This window comes from Lepus europaeus, chromosome 13 (assembly GCF_033115175.1).
Source record: "Lepus europaeus isolate LE1 chromosome 13, mLepTim1.pri, whole genome shotgun sequence".
Classification (NCBI taxonomy): domain Eukaryota; kingdom Metazoa; phylum Chordata; class Mammalia; order Lagomorpha; family Leporidae; genus Lepus; species Lepus europaeus.
In genome coordinates this window covers 30,176,418-30,200,660 of record NC_084839.1, presented here as the reverse complement: position 1 = coordinate 30,200,660, position 24,243 = coordinate 30,176,418, and the positions used below count along the sequence as shown (strand labels likewise).

General features: G+C 38.8%; 1 long non-coding RNA gene across 1 annotated transcript in view; it reads right to left on the bottom strand.

Annotated features, from left to right (window-relative positions):
- Positions 1-18,383: 18,383 nt before the first annotated feature.
- LOC133772589 (uncharacterized) overlaps positions 18,384-24,243 on the bottom strand; it is a 162,834-nt gene continuing 156,974 nt past the window's right edge. The window contains exon 3 of the long non-coding RNA XR_009867793.1: positions 18,384-18,421. This is a non-coding gene — a long non-coding RNA (uncharacterized LOC133772589). The remainder of the gene's footprint in view (positions 18,422-24,243) is intronic.

Below are 24,243 nucleotides of genomic sequence, written 5' to 3'. Positions count from 1 at the left end.
AAATACTCACCAAAGTGAAGACACAACCAACAGAATGGGAGAAAATATTTTCGAGCTACACAAATGATAAAGAGTTAACATCCAGCATATATATATAAAGTGCTCAAGAAACTTAACAGCGGGGGGAGCCAAGATGGCGGATAGTGAGGGCATGCACCGATAGTCCGGGAAAAGATAGTTTAATAAAAGTGCAGTTACTACAGCCTCAGGAAAAGACTCAAGAAAAAAAACTGCAGAGGAAATGCTTCCGGATCTAGTGGATGTGACACAGAGGACCTACAGGGAGCCCACCGTGTGGAAGACCAGCCGCAGGAGCCGAGCCACAGAATCGCCAGCGCAGGAACAGGAGGTAAGACAAAAACCTCAGAAACCCGAGACATTGGAGGGGAAAGGCAAAACGAGGCCTGCGGCCACACTGGGCAAAGTTCACCAGGCTGACTGGAGGAGAGAAAAAAAAAAGAATAAATCAGGGGAACCAACAGGAAACTGTGATAGTGACAAAAAACCACAATGAAATGAAGAACTCAATAGATCAAGTGACAAACGCATATTAGAGCCTTAAAAACAGAATGGGGGAAGCAGAAGAGAGAATATCGGACTTAGAAGACAGAGAACAGGAAAGGAAATAGTCAAATAAAAGAAAAGATGAGTAAATAAGAAATCTAAAAAATACTGTCACGAATCTACAGGATACTATTAAAAAACCCAACATTCGGGTTCTAGGAGTTCCTGAAGGCAGGGAGAGGGAGAAAGGATTAGAAGGCCTTTTCAGTGAGATACTAGCAGAAAATTTCCCAGGTTTGGAGAAGGACAAAGACATCCTAGTACAGGAAGCTCATAGAACCCCTAATAAACATGACCAAAAGAAATCCTCACCACGACACGTCATAATTAAACTCACCACAGTGAAACATAAAGAAAAGATCCTAAAATGTGCAAGAGAGAAACGTCAGATTACTCTTAGAGGATCCCCAATTAGACTCACAGCTGACTTCTCATCAGAAACCCTACAAGCGAGGAGGGAATGGCGAGATATAGCCCAGGTACTAAGAGAGAAAAACTGGCAGCCCAGAATATTATATCCTGCAAAGCTCTCATTTGTGAATTAAGGTGAAATAAAGACCTTTCACAGCAAACAAAAATTGAAAGAATTTGTCGCCACTCGTCCAGCCCTGCAAAAGATGCTTAAAGATGTGTTACACACAGAAACACAGAAACACGGTCACCAATATGAAAGAAGGTAAAGGAAGTAAACCTCACAGCAAAAGATCACAGGAAGCTCAAAGCATATATTAGGAAATATCTTTGTCAAATGGCAGGGCAAATTTACTCCTTCTCAATAGTCACATTGAATGATAATGGCCTGAACTGTCCAGTAAAAAAGACACCGATTGGCTGATTGGGTTAAGAAACAAAACCCATCTTTTTGCTGATTACAAGAAATATATCTTTCCAACAATGATGCATACAGACTGAAAGTGAAAGGCAGGAAAAAGATATACCATGCCAACAGAAATGAAAAAGAGCGGGCGTAGCCATCTTAATATCAGACAATATAAACTTTACCACAAAAACTGTTAGGAAAGACAAAGAGGGGCACTATTTAATGATTAAGGGATCCATTCAACAGGAAGATATAACGATTATCAATGTATATGCACCTAATTACAGGGCACTGGTTTATTTAAAAGACTTGTTGAGGGACTTAAAGGGAGACTTAGATCCCAATACAATAGTTCTGGGGGACTTCAATACTCCACTCTCAGAGACAGACAGATCAACAGGACAGAAGATCAACAAGGAGACAGTAGATTTAAATGACACTATAGCCCAAACGGATCTAACAGATATCTACAGAATTTTTCATCCTTCACATAAAGCATTGACATTCTTCTCAGCAGTACATGGAACCCTCTCTAGGATTGACCACATACTAGGCCATAAAGCAAGTCTCAGCAAATTCAAAAGAATTAGAATCATACCATGCAGCTTCTCAGACCACAAAGGAATGAAATTGGAAATTAGCAACTAGAGAATCCCTACAGCATATGCAAACACATGGAGATTGAACAACATGCTCTTGAATGAACACTGGGCCATAAAAGAAATTAAAAGAGAAATCAAAAATTTTCTGGAAGTAAATGAGGATAACAGCACAACATACCAAAACCTATGGGATACAACAAAAGTAGTGTTAAGAGGAAAGTTTATATCAATAGGTGCCTACATCAAGAAATTGCAAAGGCACCAAATAGATGAACTTTCAACTCATCTCAAGGATCTAGAAAATCTGCAGCAAACCAAACCCAAACCCAGTAGAAGAAGAGAAATAATTAAAATCAAAGAAGAAATCAAGAGGATTGAATAAAAAAAACATTATAAAAAATCAGCCAAACGAGGAGCTGGTTTTTTGAAAAAATAAACAAAATTGACACCCCATTGGCCCAACTAACTAAAAAAAGAAGAGAAAAGACCCAAATCAATAAAATCAGAGATGACAATGGAAACGTAACAACAGACACCACAGAAATAAAAAGAACCATCAGAAATTACTACGAGGACTTCTATGCCAGCAAACAGGGAAACCTATCAGAAATGAACAGATTCTTGGACACATACAACCTACCTAAATTGAGCCAGGAAGACAAAGAAAACCTAAACAGACCCATAACTGAGACAGAAATTGAAACAGTAATAAAGGCCCTCCCAACAAAGAAAAGCCCAGGACCAGATGGATTCACTGCTGAATTCTACCAGACATTAAGAAAAGAACTAACTCCAATTCTTCACAAACTATTCAGAACATTCACAAAAGAGGGAATCCTCCCAAATTCTTTCTATGAAGCCAGCATCACCTTAATTCCTAAGCCGGAAAAAGATGCAGCATTGAAAGAGAATTACAGACCAATATCCCTGATGAACATAGATGCAAAAATACTCAATAAAATTCTGGCCAATAGAATGTAACAACACATCAGAATGATCATCCACCCAGACCAAGTGGGATTTATCCCTGGTATGCAGGGATGGTTCAACGTTCACAAAACAATCAACGTAATACACCGCATTAACAGACTGCAGAAGAAAAACCATATGATTCTCTCAATAGATGCAGAGAAAGCATTCCATAAAATATAGCACCCTTTCATGATGCAAACTCTAAGCAAACTGGGTGTGGAAGGAACATTCCTCAATACAATCAAAGAAATTTATGAAAAACCCATGGCCAGCATCCTATTGAATGGGGAAAAGTTGGAAGCATTTCCACTGAGATCGGGTACCAGACAGGGATGCCCACTCTCACCACTGCTATTCAATATAGTTCTGGAAGTCTTAGCCAGAGCTATTAGGCAAGAAAAAGGAATTAAAGGGATACAAATTGGGAAGGAAGAACTCAAACTATCCCTCTTTGCAGATGATATGATTCTTAATTTAGGGGACCCAAAGAACTCTACTAAGAGACTATTGGAACTCATCGAAGAGTTTGACAAAGTAGCAGGATACAAAATCAATGCACAAAAATCAACAGCCTGTGTATACACAGGCAATGCCACGGCTGAGGAAGAACTTCTAAGATCAATCCCATTCACAATAGTTACAAAAACAATCAAATACCTTGGAATAAACTTAACCAAGGACGTTAAAGATCTCTACGATGAAAACTACAAAACCTTAAAGAAAGAAATAGAAGAAGATAACAAAAAATGGAGAAATCTTCCATGTTCATGGATTGGAAGAATCAATATCATCAAAACATCTATTCTCCGAAAAGCAATTTATACATTCAATGCAATACCAATCAAGATGCCGAAGACATTCTTCTCAGATCTGGAAAAAATGATGCTGAAATTCATATGGAGACACAGAAGACCTCGAATAGCCAAAGCAGTCTTGTAAACAAAAACAAAGCCGGAGGCATCACAATACCAGATTTCAGGACATACTACAGGGCAGTAGTTATCAAAACAGCATGGTACTGGTACAGAAACAGGTGGATAGACCAATGGAACAGAATAGAAACACCAGAAATCAACCCAAACATCTACAGCCAACTCATATTTGATCAAGGATCCAAAACCAATCCCTGGAGTAAGGACAGTTTATTCAATAAATGGTGCTGGGAAAACTGGATTTCCACGTGCAGAATCATGAAGCAAGATCCCTATCTTTCACCTTACACAAAAATTCACTCAACATGGACTAAAAACTTAAATCTACGACCAGACACCATCAAATATTAGAGAGCATTGGAGAAACCCTGCAAGATATAGGCACAGGTAAAGACTTCTTGGAAAATACCCCCAGGAGCACAGGCAATCAAAGCCAAAATTAACTATTTTTTTCATTTATTAAACTTTTATTTAATGAATAAAACTTTCCAAAGTACAGCTTATAGATTTCAATGGCTTCCCCCCTCCCATAACTTCCCCGCCACCTGCAACCCTCCCCTTTCCCGCTCCCTCTCCCCTTCCATTCACATCAAGATTCATTTTCAATTCTCTTTATATACAGAAGATCAGTTTAGTATATCTTAAGTAAAGATTTCAACAGTTTGCCCCCATATAGCAACACAAAGTGAAAAAAAAATATGTTGGAGTACTAGTTATAGCATTAAATAACAGTGTATAGCACATTAAAGACAGTGATACTATATGATATTTTTTAAAAATTAATTAATTTTCCATGCCATTTCCAATTTAACACCAGGTTTTTTTTTTCATTTCCAATTATCTTTATATACAGAAGATCGATTCAGTATATGCTAAGATTTCATCAGTTTGCACCCACACATAAACACAAAGTGTAAAAATACTGTTTCAGTACTAGTTATAGCATCACTGTACATTAGACAACACATTAAGGACAGATCCCACATGAGATGTAAGTACACAGTGACTCCTGTTGCTGACTTAACAATTTGACACTCTTGTTTATGGCGTCAGTAATCTCCCTAGGCTCTAGTCATGAGTTGCCAAGGCTATGGAAGCCTTTAGAGTTCGCTGACTTTGATCTTATTCCAATAGCGTCATAGTCAAAGTGGAGGTTCTCTCCTCCCTTCAGAGAAAGGTACCTCCATCTTTGATGGCCCCGTTCTTTCCACTGGAATCTCACTTGCAGAGATCTTTCATTTAGGTTTTTTTTTTTTTTTTTTTTTTTGCCAGAGTGTTTTGGCTTTCCATGCCTACAATACTCTCATGGGCTCTTCAGCCAGATCCGAATGCCTTAAGGGCTGATTCTGAGGCCAGAGTGTTGTTTAGGACATCTGCCATTCTATGAGTCTGCTGTGTATCCCACTTCCCATGTTGGATCATTCTCTCCCTTTTTGATTCTATCAGTTAGTATTAGCAGACCCTTGTCTTGTTTGTGTGATCCCTTTGACTCTTAGACCTATCAGAGTGATCAATTGTAAACTGAAATTGATCACTTGAATGAGTAAGATGGCATTGGTACATGCCACAGGGTTTCAAACACATGTGTCATCCTCCAATGCTTTCCTGGGTGCATTAGCACCAGCTGGAATGGATTTGGGGCATGAACCATTGGATGGAAGACTTTTCACCCTGTCTCTCCCTCTCTGTCTGTAACTTGGCCTCTCAAATAAATAGAATAATCCCAATTAATGTTAACTATTTAAACCAACTGAAAGGATGAGATTCCTCCCAAACTCCTATTAAGCAGTTAGCATGATCCTAATTATAAAATCAGAAAAAGATACAACAAAGAAAGTGAACTATAGACCAATATCTTTGATGAGCATAGATGCAGAAATCCTCAAGAAATTACTATGAAATAGAATCCAACACCACATGAGAAAGATCATTCACCCAGACCAAGTAAGATTTATCTATCATATGCAAGGATTATTTAACATGCACAAATCAATAAATATGATACATCATATTAGAAAATTGAAGAATGAAGACCAAGTGTATGATTATCTAAATAGATGCAGAAGGGGACCAGCGTCATGGCTCACCTGGTCAATCCTCTGACTGTGGTGCTGGAAACCCATATGGGTACTGGTTCTAGTCCTGGTTGCTCCACTTCCAATCCAGCTCTCAGCTGTGGCGCGGGAGGGCAGCGGAAGATGGCCCAAGTGCTTGGGCCCCTGCACCTGCACGGGAGACCAGGAAGAAGCATCTGGCTCCCGGCCTTGAATCAGTGCAGTGTCAGCCATAGTGGCCTTTTGGGGAATGAACCAATGGAAGGATGACCTTTCTCTCTGTCTCTCTCTCTCATGGTTTATTTTTTTATTTTTACAAAATTAACTATTGGGATTGCATCAAACTGAGATTTTTTTCTGTACTGCAAAAGAAACAGTCAGGAAAGTGAATAGGAAACCGACAGAATGGGAAAAAATATTTGCAAACTATGCAACAGATAAAAGGTTGATAACCAGAATCTACAAAGAAATCAAGAAACTCCACAACATCAAAACAAACAATCCACTGATGGGCCAAAGACCTCAACAGACATCTTTCCAAAGAGGAAATCCAAATGGCCAACAGATACATGAAAAAAATGTTCAAAATCACTAGAAATGCGAATCAAAACCACAATGAGGTTTCACCTCACCCCTGTGAGAATCGCTCACATTCAGAAATCTACCAACAATAGATGCTGGAGAGGATGTGGGGAAAAAGGGACACTAACCCACTGTTGGTGGGAATGCAAACTGGTTAAGCCACTATGGAAGTCAGTCTGGAGATTCCTCAGAAACCTGAACATAACCCTACCATACAACCCAGCCATCCCACTCCTTGGAATTTACCCAAAGGAAATTAATTTGGCTAATAAAAAAGCCATCTGCACATTAATGTTTATTGCAGCTCAATTCACAATAGCTAAGACATGGAACCAACCCAAATGCCCATCAACAGTAAACTGCATAAAGAAATTATGGGACATGTACTCCATAGAATACTATACAGCAGTAAGAAACAACGAAACTCGATCATTTGCAACAAGATGGAGGAATCTGGAAAACATCATGCTGAGTGAAATAAGCCAGTCCCAAAGAGACAAATATCATTTGTTTTCCCTGATCGGTGACAACTAACTGAGCACCAAAGGAGAAACCTGTTGAAGTGAATTGGACACTATGAGAAACAATGACCTGATCAGCTCTTGTCCTGACTCTTGATGTACAATGTAATATTTTATCCTTTTTAGTATTTTTGTTGTTGTTGTTATTGTTCTAGTACTAGTGGTTCAACTCTGTAATTAACACACAATTATTCTTAGGTGTTTAAATTTTAACCGAAAAGTGATCCCTGTTAAATTTAAGAGTGGAAAAAGAGAGGGAGGAGATGTACAATTTGGGACATGCACAATCAGACTTGCCCCAAATGGTGGAGTTAGAAATGTGCCAGGGATTCCAATACAATCCCATCAAGGTGACATGTACCAATGCCATCTCACTAGTCCAAGTGATCAATTTCAGTTCACAATTGATCACTCTGATAGGCCTAAGAGTCAAAGGGATCACACAAACAAGACTAGTGTCTGCGAATACTAACTGATAGACTCAAAAAGGGAGAGAACGATCCAACATGGGAAGTGGGATACACAGCAGACTCACAGAATGGCAGATGTCCTAAACAACACTCTGGCCTCAGAATCAGCCCTTAAGGCATTCGGATCTGGCTGAAGAGCCCATGAGAGTATTGTAGGCATGGAAAGCCAAAACACTCTGGCAAAAAAAAAAAAAAAAACCTAAATGAAAGATCTCTGCGAGTGAGATTCCAGTGGAAAGAACGGGGCCATCAAAGATGGAGGTACATTTCTCTGAAGGGAGGAGAGAACTTCCACTTTGACTATGACGCTATTGGAATAAGATCAAAGTCAGCGAACTCTAAAGGCTTCCATAGCCTTGGCAACTCATGACTAGAGCCTAGGGAGATTACTGACGCCATAAACAAGAGTGTCAAATTGTTAAGTCAGCAACAGGAGTCACTGTGTACTTACATCTCATGTGGGATCTGTCCTTAATGTGTTGTCTAATGTACAGTGATGCTATAACTAGTACTGAAACAGTATTTTTACACTTTGTGTTTCTGTATGGATGCAAACTGATGAAATCTTCACTAAGTATATACAGAATCGATCTTCTGTATATAAAGATAATTGGAAATGAAAATAAAACTGGTTTTAAATTGGAAATGGCATAGAAAATTAATTTTTAAAAAATATCATGTAGGATCTCTGTCTTTAATGTGCTGTACACTGTTATTTAATGCTATAACTAGTACTCCAACAGTATTTTTTCACTTTGTGTTGCTATATGGGGGCAAACTGTTGAAATCTTTACTTAAGATATACTAAACTGATCTTCTGTATATAAAGAGAATTGAAAATGAATCTTGATGTGAATGGAAGGGGAGAGGGAGCGGGAAAGGGGAGGGTTGCGGGTGGGAGGGAAGTTATGGGAGGGGGAAAGCCATTGTAATCCATAAGCTGTACTTTGGAAATTTATATTCATTAAATAAAAGTTTAAAGAAAAAAGAAACTTAACAGCAACAAAACAAACAATGCAGCGAAGAAATGGGCAAAGGACCTAAATAGGCATTTTTCAAGAGAGGAAATTCAAATAGCCAACAGACACTTGTGAAAATGCTCAGGATCACTAGCCATCAGGGAAATGCAATTCAAGACCACAATGATGTTCCACCTCACTCCAGGTAGAATGGCTCACATATAGAAATCAACAAATGACAAATGCTAGTGAGAATGTGGGGAGAAAGGAACTCTGATCCACTCTGGTGGGAATGTAAACTAGTTCAAAAACTGTCAAAGACAGTATGGAGATACCTCAGAAATCTGAATATAGACCTACCATATGATTCAGCCATCCTACTCCCAGGAATCTACCCAAGCCAAAAGAATACAGTACACAAAAGAATTATCTGTACCCCAATGTTCATAACAGTATAATTTACAATAGCTAAGATATGGAATCAACCCAGATGCCCATCCATTGTTGATTGATTAAGAAACTATGGAATGGGGCTGGGGCTGTGACATAGTGGGCTAAGTTCTACTTGTGGTGCTAGAATCCCATACGGGTGCTGGTTCAAGTTCCAGCTGCTCTTCTGATCTAGCTTTCTGCTGCTATGGTCTGGGAAAGGAGTGGAAGATGGCCCAAGTGCTTGGGCCCCTGTACCTGTGTGGGAGACCTAAAGGAGGCTCCTGGCTCCTGGCTTCAGATTGGCTTAGCTCTGGCCATTGTGGCCATCTGGGGAGTGAACAACAGATGGAAGATCTTTCTCTATGTCTCTCCCTCTCTCTATCTGTAACTATACCTCTCAGATAAATAAATAAATAAATAAATAAATAAATAAATAAATAAATAAAATCTTTAAAAGAATAAACTATGTTTATGCATACACTATGGAGTACTACTCAGCTGAAAAAAATAAAAATAAAATCCTCTTTTTTGCAATAAGATGGTCACAACTGGAAACCATTTTCTCAGTGAAATAAGCCAGTCCCAAAAAGACAGATGTCATATGTTTTCCCTGATCCAATGTAACTAATAGAGTACCTGAAGTGTAATGTATTGGTATGAAATAGACATTTTGAGAACAGACGATTGTTTATAGCTCTAGTCTCTTCCATTGAGGAACAAGGTTCTGTTTTGTTTTGTTTTGTTCTGTTTGTCTTCATACTATTTGTTGAACTCCTTTACTTAGGAGTAGGTTAAACTATATAATCATTAAGTTTACTGAAAATAGATCATTTTAAAAATCAAGAATGGGAATCTGAGAGGGAGGAAGGGGAAGAGTCAGAATGTGGGTAGGAGGTAGGGTAGGAGGGAGGTCCCACTATGTTCCTAATTCTGTATATATGAAAAACATAGAACTTGTATAACTTAAAATTTTAAAAATAAAAACAAAAGAACTGCAAAATGATTTTCACTGGACTGAAAATGAGGTGTTGGCCATGTTGACATCCTTCTCAGGGCCCTGGAAGGGAATCCATTTTCTTACCTTTTCAGGCTTCTAGAGGCTACCTGCATTCCCTCATTCATGGCCCTTTCCTCCATGCTCACAACCAGCAGCAGGTTATCTTCAAGTGTCTCTCTGATTCCTATCTTCTTGCTTCCCACTTTCACTTCCAAGTACCTATCTGACTCCATTAGGACCACCAGGTATCCAGAACAGTCTCCCCAACTCAATATCCTTAACTTAACTGTATCTATAAAGTCTCTTTGGCCATCTAAGGTAATATATTCAAAAGTTCCACAGATTACAACATGGATATCTTTTGGGGTAGGGAGCATCATTCTGCCTGCCACAGGAGATTTGTGTTGTTGTATTTTTTAATATCATTAAGTTTTTGTTTCAATTTTTTTTTTGCAAAGGGCTTGAGAGTGCTTCATTGTCTAAAGATTTGATGCCATTTAGAATGCATGTTTCCTTTACACTTGAAAAGCTATTTATCTGAAGAGTATAAATATGGAGTCACCTTTGTTCAATGCGGCATTCAGTACTGTACCAAAGATCTTAAAGGCAGATTATTACTTTTCTCTTTGTATTGAGTCTCATTTTCTGCCTTCATGTCTTAAGAATTTTCTTTATCCCTCAAGTTCAATCTAACCAGGATATGGCTTGCTATCAATTGACTTCTATTATTTTTTCTAGAGTGAAGTATCTTTTTCAATATACTTATTCAGTTATTCTTTTATTGCAAGAAACTTTTCCTATATTCCATCAATCTCTGATTATTTATTTACTTTCAGTTGTTAGGTTGTGAATTTCAAGATCAATTAACTTCATATTGGATCATCTTTGTCTCTTATCCATTATCTATTACTTTATATTTAATTACTTAAATATTATATTCTTTTTTATCTGCATTTATTATGTTTATCTCAAGTTGTTTCTCCACATCAGCAAACTTTATTTTCACCTATACTATTCTGTTCCATGATATTTCTAATCACCTGATTGGTTCTGTTGTGTACTGACTTGTTCTTCAGTTTATTTTATTTTTTATTTTATAACACATGATTGCATCTTCATGAAGTTACTAAATAATGCAGAGTCCTTCTCAGGAGTTTTCCTTTTTTCTGGGTCATGGGGACTCATTGCTTGTTCCTTACTTTTCATTTTTGTTCATGCTTTTTGTTCAGCAACTTTTGTTGCTGAACTATGTTTTCATCATTGTGTTGACATTTTTTATCATGCTACTCATGTCCAATCTGAGTTGCTCTATCCCAATAATTTTTTCTGTGATATTGTATGGGTTACTTCCTTCTCACCACTGCCTATTTGTTTTCTAATCTCATCTACAGTTCAAGGGCTGGATATCTCATATTCCATCACAGCCTTAGTCACAGCAGGGGAGCCTGAGAGAAAGTCAGAGCACAGCTTATGCTGTGCACCATCTCTTGAGGAATATGTGGAATCTATTTCTTTTTCTTACAGTGTTCACTTTGTCAATATATAATTGAGGGGTTCTCTTTAAGGAAAAGAATACAAAGTTATAATACAAAATTAGATATAAACATAAATTTTTAGTTAGACCAAAAAGAAAAACCAAAATATGTAAAGTATTAAAAGGATAGGAAAACTCACAAAATTGTGATATCTAATTGTGATATCTTTTCCTGGGAAAGCAGTAGAAGATGGCCCAAGTGCTTGGGCCCTTGCACACACATGGGAGACTAGGAAGAAGCTCCTGGCTCCTGGCTTCAAATCGACAAAGCTCAGGCCATTGTAGCCATTTGGGGAGTGAACCAATGGAAGGAAGACCTTTCTCTCTATCTCTTCCTCTCACTGTCTATAACTCTACCTCTCAAATAAATAAACAAAATCTTTTAAAAAATAATAATTTACTGCTTCACACTGCTTTAATGTGATTGTTTCTGTCAAACTTTATTTTCTACAAAATTATACACACAAAAATAGAGTTTATGGGGAAAAAACAGGTTTGCAGCAGTTCACTTAAAACTGTACAAATTTGTAAGCAGAGCATAAACATAAACAATCCCAAATCCAACAAAAATACAAGCACAGTGAAATAACCACTGCCATTTCCCAATTCCTTACTTTCAACAGGGTCCAAAGTGTACTGACAAGCTGAGTTCAGGGATAATTTAATACAAATCTAAGACAGAGAACATCACCTCCTCCAAAGACATCCTGAATTAGTGAAGTTCCCCTTCTCTTCCCAGAGGATATTTGCTTAGTTCCAGGGTTATGAGTAATAGCTCTCCAGAGGGAAGAATGGGCAGGTTACCAGCAACCCTGATGAAAGCTCAGAGTCTCTTAAGTTCAGGGTTTGTTTCCTATAATAAAAAACCCACAGTATTCATAAGCCATGTCTGGCCCTCATTCACATGTCCCTGCGGTAACAGAGAGTATGGGGAATACAAGATGCTGCTCTGGCTATTATGCTGTGAATAATAAACTGTCTGTGTCTCTGCCCCAAAGGTCATGAGTCTATTTTACACATGCGGGGACTACAACAAATTCATGGAATTTGAGTTAAAAGGTAATATGCATTTTCCATGAACCTTCTGAAGATCCTTTTTTGGGGTGTATATGTTTGTGAGACAGGCTCACTTGTTGATTTATAGGGAGGTAAAAATCTAAGAATCTCCATATTTGCTGGCTTAACATCATTTGCATCAATATCACAGTAATTCACACTCTTAAATCTTGGGAATTTCTCTTTGGCCTTGAGATCTGGGTCTTTAAGTGACCAATTCTATTAAAATTAAAACTCTTGTTCAGGGGCAAGTATTTGGTGTAACTGTTAAGATACTTGTTAAGATGCTCACATCCCATATCAAATTGTCTAGATTCAAAGCCTGATTCCAGCTCCTAACTTTAGCTTCCTGCTAACACACATCCTAAGAGACAGCATATGATGGTTCAATGGATTGGATTCTTGCCACCCACATGGGAGATCTGGATTGAGCTTCTGATTCCCAATTTCAGCCCCTGGCCCAGCCTAGGGCTCTTGTGGACAACTAGAAAGGGTACCAGAAGATGGGGGTTCTCTCTCTCACTCTCAAATAAATGAATAAATATCTATTTTTAAATCTGATTCAGTATATAGCCTTTTTCTTTTAAAAAATATTTATTTATTTATTAGAAAGGCAGAAATACAGAGAGAGAGAGAGAAATATCCATCTGGTTCACTTCCTAAATTCCCACAACGGCTGGAACTGGGCCAATCTGAAGCCAGGAGACAGGAGTTTCTTCCAGGTCTCCCATGTGGGTACAGGGGCCCAAGCATTTGGGCCATCTTCTACTGATTTCCCAGACCATATCAGAGAACTGGATCAAAAGAGGAGCAGCCAGGACACAAACCAACCCCTGTATGGGATTCAGGCACCACAGGTGGAAGCTTAGCCTACTATGCTACAGCGCCTGTCCCCAAACCTTTTTTATAATCAATTTTAGCACAAATGGTAATATCTTTACAGCTTCTTCAGTTATACTCAGCTTTACCAAAGAGCTTCATGGTTTAGGAAACACAGTCCCCAAAGTCACTAAACTACCTACTATTTGTACTCAAAAATGTCCATGATTTCAATTTTTTTCTAGAGTTTTTCTAGAGTACCACTTGGGTTTTTTCTTTAGTTCTAAGAATCTTCCCCTAATCGCTTCAAAGTATTAATGCCTTGAGGATAATATCAGACATGAACTATAAAAATTTTCTACTATTCTACTCTAACAAATTCATATTGAAAAATATGTCATAACAGAGAACACTGTGTTAGGAATAATTATCAGGATTTTTCTCTTAAGCACACTGATTAACTTGGAGTGAGGGAAGAATCAAGGTTATATGAGTGGGCCCCATGGTTCAAATAATACAAAACTATTTGGTTAAAAAGATTTATTTATTATTTATTTGAAAGTCAAAGTTATAGACAAAGAGGTCTTCTATCCTCTCATTCACTCTCCAAGTGGCTTTAATGGCCAGGGCCGAACCAGGAGCCAGGAGTTCCATCTTGGTCTCCCATAGGGAGACAGGGGCCCCAAATACTTGGGCCAACCTCCACTGCTTTCTCAGGCCATTAGCAGGGAGCTAGATTGGAAGTGGAGCAGCTGGGACACAAACCTGGTGCCTTTATGAGATGTCGAGGTTGGAGGTGGCAGCTTTACCAGCTATGCCACAACATCAGCCCCTCAAAATCTTTTTGAACTACAACTTTTAATACTGATACCAGCTTGCTCTCAAATGTGGGGAGAATTTGTATAATGTTCTCTTGTATGTTTCAAAAATAGTTTTTCAGTAGCTAATTATGATGCATACAACATCAATAAAAACAACCTAAGAATTAGAACATCACACCTTTAGTTTAGTTTTCTGTAGACTACTAACTGGATAGTCTTAAAACCAAAATTGGGCTGGCGCCGTGGCTCAACAGGCTAATCCTCTGCCTTGTGGTGCCAGCACACCGGGTTCTAGTCCCGGTCAGGGCGCAGGATTCTGTCACGGTTGCCCCTCTTCCAGGCCAGCTCTCTGCTGTGGCCCGGAAGTGCAGTGGAGGATGGCCCAAGTGCTTGGGCCCTGCACCCCGTGGGAGACCAGGAGAAGCACCTGGCTCCTGGCTTCGGATCAGCATGGTACGCCGGCCGCAGCACACTGGCCGCGGCGGCCATTGGAGGGTGAACCAACGGCAAAGGAAGACCTTTCTCTCTGTCTTTCTCTCTCTCACTGTCCACTCTGCCTGTCAAAACAAAACAAAACAAAATTGGTGCAGCTGTTGCTTAGCCTGTCTGTTAAAACACTCATGTTTCATATCAGAGTACCTAGATTCAATGTCTAACTTCAAGTTTCTTGCTAATGTAGATCCTGGGAAGCAGCAAGGATGGCTCAAGTAATTGGGCTCTTGCCATCCATGTGCGAAATGGATTGACTTTTCAGCTCCCAACTTTAACCCATGAAAGCACTTGCAGAGGAAATCAGTGGATGGAAAAATCTCAGTCTCAAGCTAATAAATAATAAGACATTAAATTTTTTAGGAAATACACAATCAATATTCACAGACCTCAGAAATCTGTTGAAAATATCTGTTGAGAAATTCTGTTATGGATTGAATGTTTGTGTCCTCCAAAGTACATATGTTGGATCCATAGACCCCAGTGTGATGCTACTTGGAAAACAGAACTTTTGGGAGGTAACTGGGGATGGATGAAGTCATGAGGTCATAAAGGTAAGGACCTCACGCTGGGATTAGTGCTCTTGTAAAAACAGACTCTTGTTGCATATGAGGGCACAGCTAAAAGGCAGTCATTTGCAATCCAGAGAGATCTCAACAGAACCTGACTATTCTGGTACCCTGAGCTCAGACTTCAAGCTTCCAGAACTTGAAGAAAATAAATGTGATAAATGTGAGAAAATAAATGTCTATTATTTAAGCCACTCATATGTGGTATTTTGTTGTGACAGCTCAAGGCCTAGAATTCAAGTTTCTTCAAATTTACCAAGTCAATGATCCAAGGAAAGATAATGCAGACATACTTTGTCCTTGTTCTCCCACTAAGTACAGCTACAATCCTTGGACATTATAACTCAAGCACAAGAAGACTCTGAAACATGGAGAGAAGTGACAAGCCTGCTAGGGACCTCATTACTGAAGAACAACTCAGTAGTGAGTTCCCTAAATTTTCTTGTTGCCTCGAATACACCCAGAGTACTGAGAACCTGGCAACCTAGAAGCACCAATGAATGCAGAAAGATGTAGCCTCTAGGAAAACCTATTCTTACTCCATAGCCACAAGACCAGGGAAAGGGCAAACTGCAACATACATGCACCAAACTTTTAGACAATGATAGCTCTACTCCATTCAAACACCACAGGAAAACTAGTCTCATTCCTATCCTTGCCAGCAAAGGTCATGTGCAGAGTCTACACTTTAGTTCTCCAGAGGTTGTCATGTAGCCAATCCCTAACATTGCTACGATGATATCAAAGACGTAGGAAGTGGGACTTTCATTCCCACCATGTAGCAGTGAGTCTACCTCTCATGGTATCAAAGGAATCTGTACTTCCATCCAACCTGGCAGTAATGAAGCAACCCCTCTCCCTCCTCACTGGGGTCAATCAGAGGAGGCTGCTAGGGTTTGAATGTCCATACAGTTTCATTGGACATTGTAGGCATCTCTCAAAAATTCCACCTCCAAATATCATAGCCCTCACCTTCTTAATACCTTACAGTGGGAATACATTTCAACACAAGTTTTGCTATCACCACATTCTTCTTTTTCACATAGACTACAAGAAACTGAAAACATTTACAGAGTTCTCTTGAGAGAAAAATCTAAATCAAAAAAACAAGTTTTCTCCATGGTTTTACTGAAAGTGCAATAAGAATTAATTAAAAATGCATCCTGGGGAAGGCATTTCTCCTAGTAGTTAAGACAAGGTTTAAGATGCCTACCTCCCATAGCTCCTGACTCCAGCTTCCTGCTAATGCAGACCCTAGGAGGCAGAAGTGGTGGCTTTAGTGATTGGGCTTCCTGTCACTCAAGAGGGAGACCTGGATTGAGTTCCCAGCTATTGGCTTTGGCCAGCCTGGCCCAGTCCCACACTGAGTCTGGAAATTTCAGGCATTTGGGGAGTGAATCAGTGGATGGGAACACTCTCTATGTGTGTGTGTGTTTGTGTGTATGTGTGTATCTCTCTCTCTCTCTCAAACTCTATCTCCCAAATAAATACATGTTTTAAAAGTAATCCCACTAAGAGCTGAGAAACAAGAATGTAGGAGCTCCCTTTAATCCCTGAGGTGTCCTTAGTTTCCCACTGTAGAATGTGAGTGTTCAGTCTGGTCTTTTTTCTGCCTTATAGGGAAACTATGCAGTTTAAATAGACTTACACATGAATTGCTTTGGGTCCCTTGGGATCAAGGGACAGCATGAAAATCTGAAGTTATACTATTTATTGGCACAATTATATTGTGTTTCATACAAGCATGTCTTTATAAAACTTCATTTCCTTAAATCTCTGTGGATAAGTTTTTTTTTCTATTTCACAAGACACTGGGAAGTTCAGTGGTCTGCCCCAATCAGGTAATCTGCTGTAATTAGAACAAAGAGTTCCCAGAACACATTGCTGTGAGGAAGCAACACCAGAGCATGTGGGGCCTTGGGAGCAGTCTAATTGTACAAGGATCACTAATGTATGGCTCAGCTACACATTTCTGCTACAGAGCCAGAAAGATTCCCTCTAGATTTCGTTTTTTGACAGAGCAGGGATTTTTCAGTTGTAAGACAGAGAGAAAGAGAGAGAGAGAGAAAGAGAGAGAGAGAGAGAGAAGGACAGGGAGGGGGGAGGGGGAGGGAAGGAGAGGGAGAGGCAGAGAGAGAGATGAACCCTGAACTGCAGAATCAAAATCACAATCTCTGCTTTTAACAGAAAAGTGAATTCAAGATTTAACATCTTCTCACCTTATCTTGAAACAATACTCCAAGGGAAAGTCTGCCTTCCTTCCAACCAGCTGGCACAAGGTGCTTTGCTTTAAACTTTTGACTCAAACATGTCCTCTTTTTAGGATCTCCCAACAAAGCACTATGTAAAACAAGCTGTTTTTATGAAGCATGTATGATTCCCTACTGAATCGTTAAATGTTGATTAACTGGAGCTGTATGAAGAAAATAGTACAATGCTTCTTGTCTGCATTTGGGGATTATTATTTATGGTATGAAGAACTCCAGTGAGTAGCTACCAAGAAGTGAAATGGGATGCTCTCTTTGGTTCCTCTGATGTTTTCCATACTGCCTACAGCTTGTATGAATTGTGAGCCTTTGCACAGTTGGATAGTGCAAAAAGAGAAATCTATATAAGCAAACAACACTCACCCTCAAACTATTGCTTTCTTATTTTATGGTTGTTTTTTTAGTTGTGTTTTTGGTGTCCTAATTTTACTTTCTGTTCTTTGGCAACACAAGGGAGAAGTCAAGTCCAATAGGAAGTATTTATGAAGCTTCAGAAGAAGCTACAATATATTATTTTAGATAATTTGCTATTTTTGTTTAACCCAGGCATTGAGAAGTAGAGAATCTGGAATTCAGACAGGCAATAGAAAAGCTAGAGGAGTCTCTCCTCATTGTCCTACTTTAGGCTATCATGTGGAAATAAGTAACACACTGTGTTTTCAGTCATTAATATGTGCTGTTGTGGCATATCTTCCAGGAGAGGACAACATTCCTGGTTTTACCCATTCCAGTAGTCAGTAAGTGCTCAACAAATTAATCTGAACCCAAGATGTTGCATAAAGATGTGAGACTTCATGAAGATAGAATTTATGAGAACACCAAAGAAGCAACAGTTATTACAAGTTCAGGCTCTGAGTTGGACAATTTGGGTTTGCATTTGGATCTATCATCTATAAATTGCATGACATTGAGCAAATTACTTACACCAACAAACTTCCATCTATCTTCAAGGGAACATGACCTAAAACAGCCAAAAAAGGGTCAGTCAGCTAACAAGTAGATAAACAAAATGTAGGGCATCAGTGCAATCAAATATTATTCAGCCATAAAAAGTAATAAAATATTGATACATGTAGAACATGAATGAACCTTGAAAACATTGTGCTAGGAAAACCAGACACAGAATGATAATATCAGATAATTACATTTATAGGATATGTTCAGAATAGGCAAATCCATAGACAAAAACTAGGTTAGTAGTTACCAGGGGCTGCTGAGAGGTGAGGTTAGGAAGCACAGGATCTCCTTCTAGAGAAATGAAATATTCTGAAATAAATCATAGTAATGGTTGCATAGCATTGCAAATCTATCAAAAATTATATACTTGTTTAAAGAGTGAATTTTATGGTATGTGAATTATATTGTAATTTGGTAGTGATGGAAATCCCATGATTATCGTGTTTAAAAATAGGTTAATAATAGTTTTTCTCATAGGATTATTGTAATAATAAAATAATACAAGAAATGTGTTTTAATATTGTGATGAAGACACAGTAAGTGCCAGATTATCATTAATTATTAATGAGAATCTAAACAATTCGCTATGCATAATTAACATGTAATGCACTATAACAACTTTTCAATGATTTTTTCATCCAAGCTCCAGTATTCCCCTCAGTGACCTAGAGATTGATCTTAAGCAATTTGGATGTGGGAGAAAGTTCAAATCCAGCCTGAACCTTTCATTATTTCCATACTTGTCTTCCCTCACAGATGGGATGGCCATATTAAACAGGTTAAAATATAGGAAACCTAGTTAAATCTGAATTTCAGACAACCAACCAATGAATTTAATATAAATATATCACAAAGGTTACAAAATATATACTTGTACTTAAAAATGCAATATTTGCAGTATACTTATTCTAAAAAAGTTACATATTAATTATCTGAAATTCAAATTGAGCTGGACATCCTGTATTTTATCTAGCAATACTACTGCCCATGAAGCTGGAACATTTCCTTCTGGACTTCAGCTCGTATTAGAAAGCCTTAGTAAATAAACTGATCTTCTGTATATAAAGAGAATTGAAAATGAATCTTGATGTGAATGGAAGGGGAGAGGGAGGGGGAAAGGGGAGAGTTGTGGGTGGGAGTGAAGTTATGGAGGGGAGGGGAAGCCATTGTAATCCATAAGCTGTACTTTGGAAATTTATATTCATTAAATAAAAGTTTAAAAAATTTTAAAAATAAAGTTGTGAATGTATTACACACACAAAAAAAAGAAAGCCTTAGTAAATGCCCATGTTCAAAGCACAGCCAAGAAGCCACATGTATTTATTAACATATTTCTATATAAATCTTGACTCCACATCAAATGTGCTCTATGAAGTTATGATCTTGCTAAGAAGTCCCACAGTACTCCCCACCTCTGAGCAATAGTATGCTTGAATGTGTTTTTTACACAGATACAATTCCTCAAGGTCTCAGCACCTGTATACAAGCTGGCAATAAGTGAGATTACACTATTTTAGTTAGAAAAGGTATTCCTATTGGGAGTGAAACAACTTCATTTGCACAGATCCTTTCTGGGAAATGTTTACCTTCCCCTCTCCAGCAATAACTCCAGTTTAGTAACAAATATCCACAGTTTACACAAAAAGAAAAACAGAAATGTATGCAAAAATATGGTGTGAGTGCAAAATATGTATTAAGCAGCCATTGGCAAGTATACCATCAGACATCAGATATGGTTAAAATGTCAATTACTAAAACCAAACATTCAGTCTTTAAGAATTAGGAAAATATTGATAAAATTGTATAAACATTATGAATCTATCTTGAATTTAACATTCAAAAGCAGCTCATTACTATTTAATTTGAAATTTTCCTATTCTTTTGGAAATTTTATACTATCATCAGGTTTCCCTCATTTTCAGCATACATTTCCACACAGTGAACATCAGAGACAGACTTGAACCTAAACTTTATTCAGAACTAAAGATTGTCCCATGTCAGTCTTGGACTATTTGAGTTATAAAGTATTCTACATTGCTGTTTTTTTTTTTCAATCAGGGAAGGTATTAATTTCAAGATTCTGAAAACAGGGCATTAAATCAAGCACATGGGCCTATGCAATCTTACAGAGCTCATGCCCAAGAGGCAGCCCTGACCACAGAAATCACAAACATCAAACTGAGTCAACATTTTGGGAATGTGATTATTGGCAGTTATAGGCATTCTTTTTCCAAGCCAAAATAAAAATCATCTAAAACTTTCTTTTACTATATATTGGTCTCATTTGATGCTTTTACCTAATCCTTAGAATCCTGAAAAAAAAATCAAGTAACATGAGCCATGTTATTTCCTTCCTCCAGGTGAGGAAGGAACGGCTGAAGCTCAGGAGTGGGAAGAAGATGTTTAGAAGATGATCTTTGGTACCTTGCGCATTTTGAACTATGTTATGTGTCAAAAATGAATAAATTCAAAGAGAAGTTTGAAGCCTCAAATCAAACCCAGATGAACAAGTCACAGACATTATGAATGTATGCAAGGGGGCACCATGTAGGTGTTTTTATGGAAAGCTGGGAAGGGTTCCGAGAAGCCACTGATAGAATTCACAAGGTAGATTAGAGAAAGTAAACTGTGTGTAAACTCCATGAAGCGCTTCACCTCCTAATGTGCAATATCTTTTCAGTTTCAGAAAATTATGTATCATCACAATTTGAGAGTTTAGGGCCTAATTTAAGCACAATGTCATTAACCATTAAATGTCATTAATGCTCTAAAGCTTTTTCTTATGCTTAAACACTATGAATTTAGCTTTCATGATTCTATTTTCATATTCCTTTATGTTTTCTCTTTTATTCTATAATGTGTTTAAAACGCATGTACTACTTTATGCAATGAGGTGAAATATTCTCAGTATTTATTCCAGAAAGTAACGAGTATACTTTGAGATGAAATTACTTTGAACAGCACTTGTCTCAACAGTTGAGGAACAGTTTTGTTTTTCCATAATCTTTACTAAGTGTAGGGTTAATCTTATGTATATAAAGTTAATTGAGGGCCGGTGCCGTGGCTCACTAGGCTAATCCTCCACCCGCAGCACCGGAATCCCATATGGGTGCCGGGTTCTAGTCCCGATTGCTCCTCTTCCAGTCCAGTTCTCTGCTGTGGCCTGGGAGGGCAGTGGAGGATGGCCCAAGTGCTTGGGCACCTGCACTTCGCGTGGGAGACCAGGAAGAACCACCTGGCTCCTGGCTTCGGATTGGCGTAGCTTCAGCCGTAGCAGCCATTTGGGGGGTGAACCAACGGAAGGAAGACCTTTCTCTCTGTCTCTCCCTCTCACTGTCTGCAACTCTACCTCTCAAATAAATAAATAAATAAATCTTTTTTAAAAAGTTAATTGAAAAAATTAAAAACAAGGTAATTGAAAAACATTTTGATTGGATTAAGGCGGCAGAGTATGGAGGTGGTTTAAAGCTCTAGTCTAGGAGAAGATAGTTTAAAGAAGTGGAGAGAGTGCAGTCTCAGGGAAGAGTTAGGGAGAAAATTACAGAGGAAATTTTATGCAAATTAGAGGGATGCAGTGGACCTAGATGGAGGGACCCCAGCAGTTGAGAGCCTCTGTACCAGGTTTGGAGGGAAGTGAGACCAGACTGCAGCAGCCCAAGCCACTGACAATAAAGCTGCAGGAAAAGCCTGGAGGGAATCCAGCATGGAGCCCTTTGGGGGATAATGTACCTGCCAAAGTAGAGGAGAAAAAAAGAAGGGGACATGTTTTTCTCCCCTCGATTACCATGCAATGGCATCCTGTAGCAAATCAATAGAGAGCAGATGCCATTTTGGAGATACGTAACAGCTGTGACAGCTTATGTCAGCACCAGCAACCAGCCAAGTGGAGACTCCTGAGTACATCAGGGAAAACTGATGAGGAGCTGGGTGCTCAAGACTGTGGGAGGCTTGTGTGCCAGGACTGTGAAAACACTGATACTGTGGGGCTTTGAAAATGGTGAGGCTGCATGGCAAGGATCAGGGTGTGGCTAGATCTTAGGGTAGTCATTGTAGGGGGCTTCACATGCTCAGGGTTCCCTGGTGAGGGACATTGCAGGGGAATCTGCTTACACAGATCCTTTGTGTGGTCCTTGTGGAAACTGCACATCAATATTATAACCACTGGGGTTAGCACCCAAGCACTAGTCTCTTTTGAAGAGAGGAAATGAGCTGAGACTACTCCAACAGAACAGAAAAACCTTCCTTTTAATTTAAAAAAAAAAAGGAGGAGATTTACCACACCCAACCTGGGTGTCACCTTAACACTCCTTTCACCCTGGAGCACTGAAAGAGCTCCCTGGCCACACCTACAACACACCTCTAGGTATTCCCTGAAAGCAGACACACCACTAACCCACAAAGACATAGTCCAAAATAAAAGCCACCACAGAAAAAAAAGAAGAAACCAATTAATATCTCCACAAATGATGAATAATAAACACACCAATTCAAGAAACAAGAATAAGGAAGACAACATGACACCCCCAAAAAAAGCAATACTTCAATACTAGATATGATGATGAAGAGATTGAAAAAATGCCAGAAATAGAATTTTAAAAATTGATCATAGGATTACTTAGAAGTAATCCAAAGCAAATGTATGAATTAATGAAATATGTATATGACATGAAATAAAATTTCTCCCACGAAATTGAGATCTTAAAGAGAAAGCAAAATGAAATCTTGGAAATGAAGAATTCAATAAAACAAATAAAAAAATGCAGTGGAAATCCTTAACAACAGAATCGGTGAAGCAGAAGAAAGAATATCTGACTAGAAGACAAATCACAGGAAATTATAAAGTCAGACAAAAAACAAGAAGAGGAAATTAGAAAACTAAAAAACACTGTTTGGAATCTACAAGCGACCTAACATACAAGTTCTATGAGTTCCTGCAGGTGTGGAAAGAGAGAAAGGATTAGAAGGCCTTCTTAGGGGCTGGCACTGTGGTGTACGGGTTAAGCCACTGCCTGCAGTGTTGGCATACCATATGGATGCCAGTTCGAGTTTTGGCTATTCCACTTATGATCTAGCTCTCTGCTAAGGCCTGGGGAAGCAGTAGATGACGGCCCAAGTCTTTGGGCCCCTGCACCCACATGGGAGACCTGGAGGAGGCTCTTGGCTCCAGGCTTTGGATTGGCGCAACTCTAGCCATTGTGACCAACTGGGGAGTGAACCAGTGAACGGAAGACATCTCTCTCTCTCTCTCTCTCTCTGCCTCTCCTTTCTCTGTGTAACTCTGACTTTCAAATAAATAAATAAATCTTTGAAAAAAGAAAAAAGAAAGGCCTTCTTGGTGAAATAATATCAGAAACTTGCCTAATTTAGAAAAAGAAAGGAACATCCAAGTACAGGAGCACATAGAACTCCTAATAGACATAACGAGAATAGATCTCCACCATGACACATTGCAATTAAACTCTTCACAGTAAAGTATAAAGAAAAGACTTTAAAACACTCACAAGAGAAAATGGCAGATTACTTTCAAAGGATCTCCAATGAGACTCACAGTGGACTTCTCATCAGAAATCCTACAAGCTAGGAGAGAATGGCAAGGTATATTCCAAGTCCTAAGAGAAAAAAAAGTGTCAACCTAGAATACTGTACCCAGAAAAACTCTCAGTTATGAATGAAGGTGAAATAAAGACCTTCCATAATAAACAGAAATTGACAGAATTTGTCATCACTCATGACGCTTTACAAAAGATCCTTAAGGATGTGCGGCACACAGGGGCCAGCACTTTGGCATAGCAAGTAAAGCCAATGCCTGCAGTGCCGACATCCCAT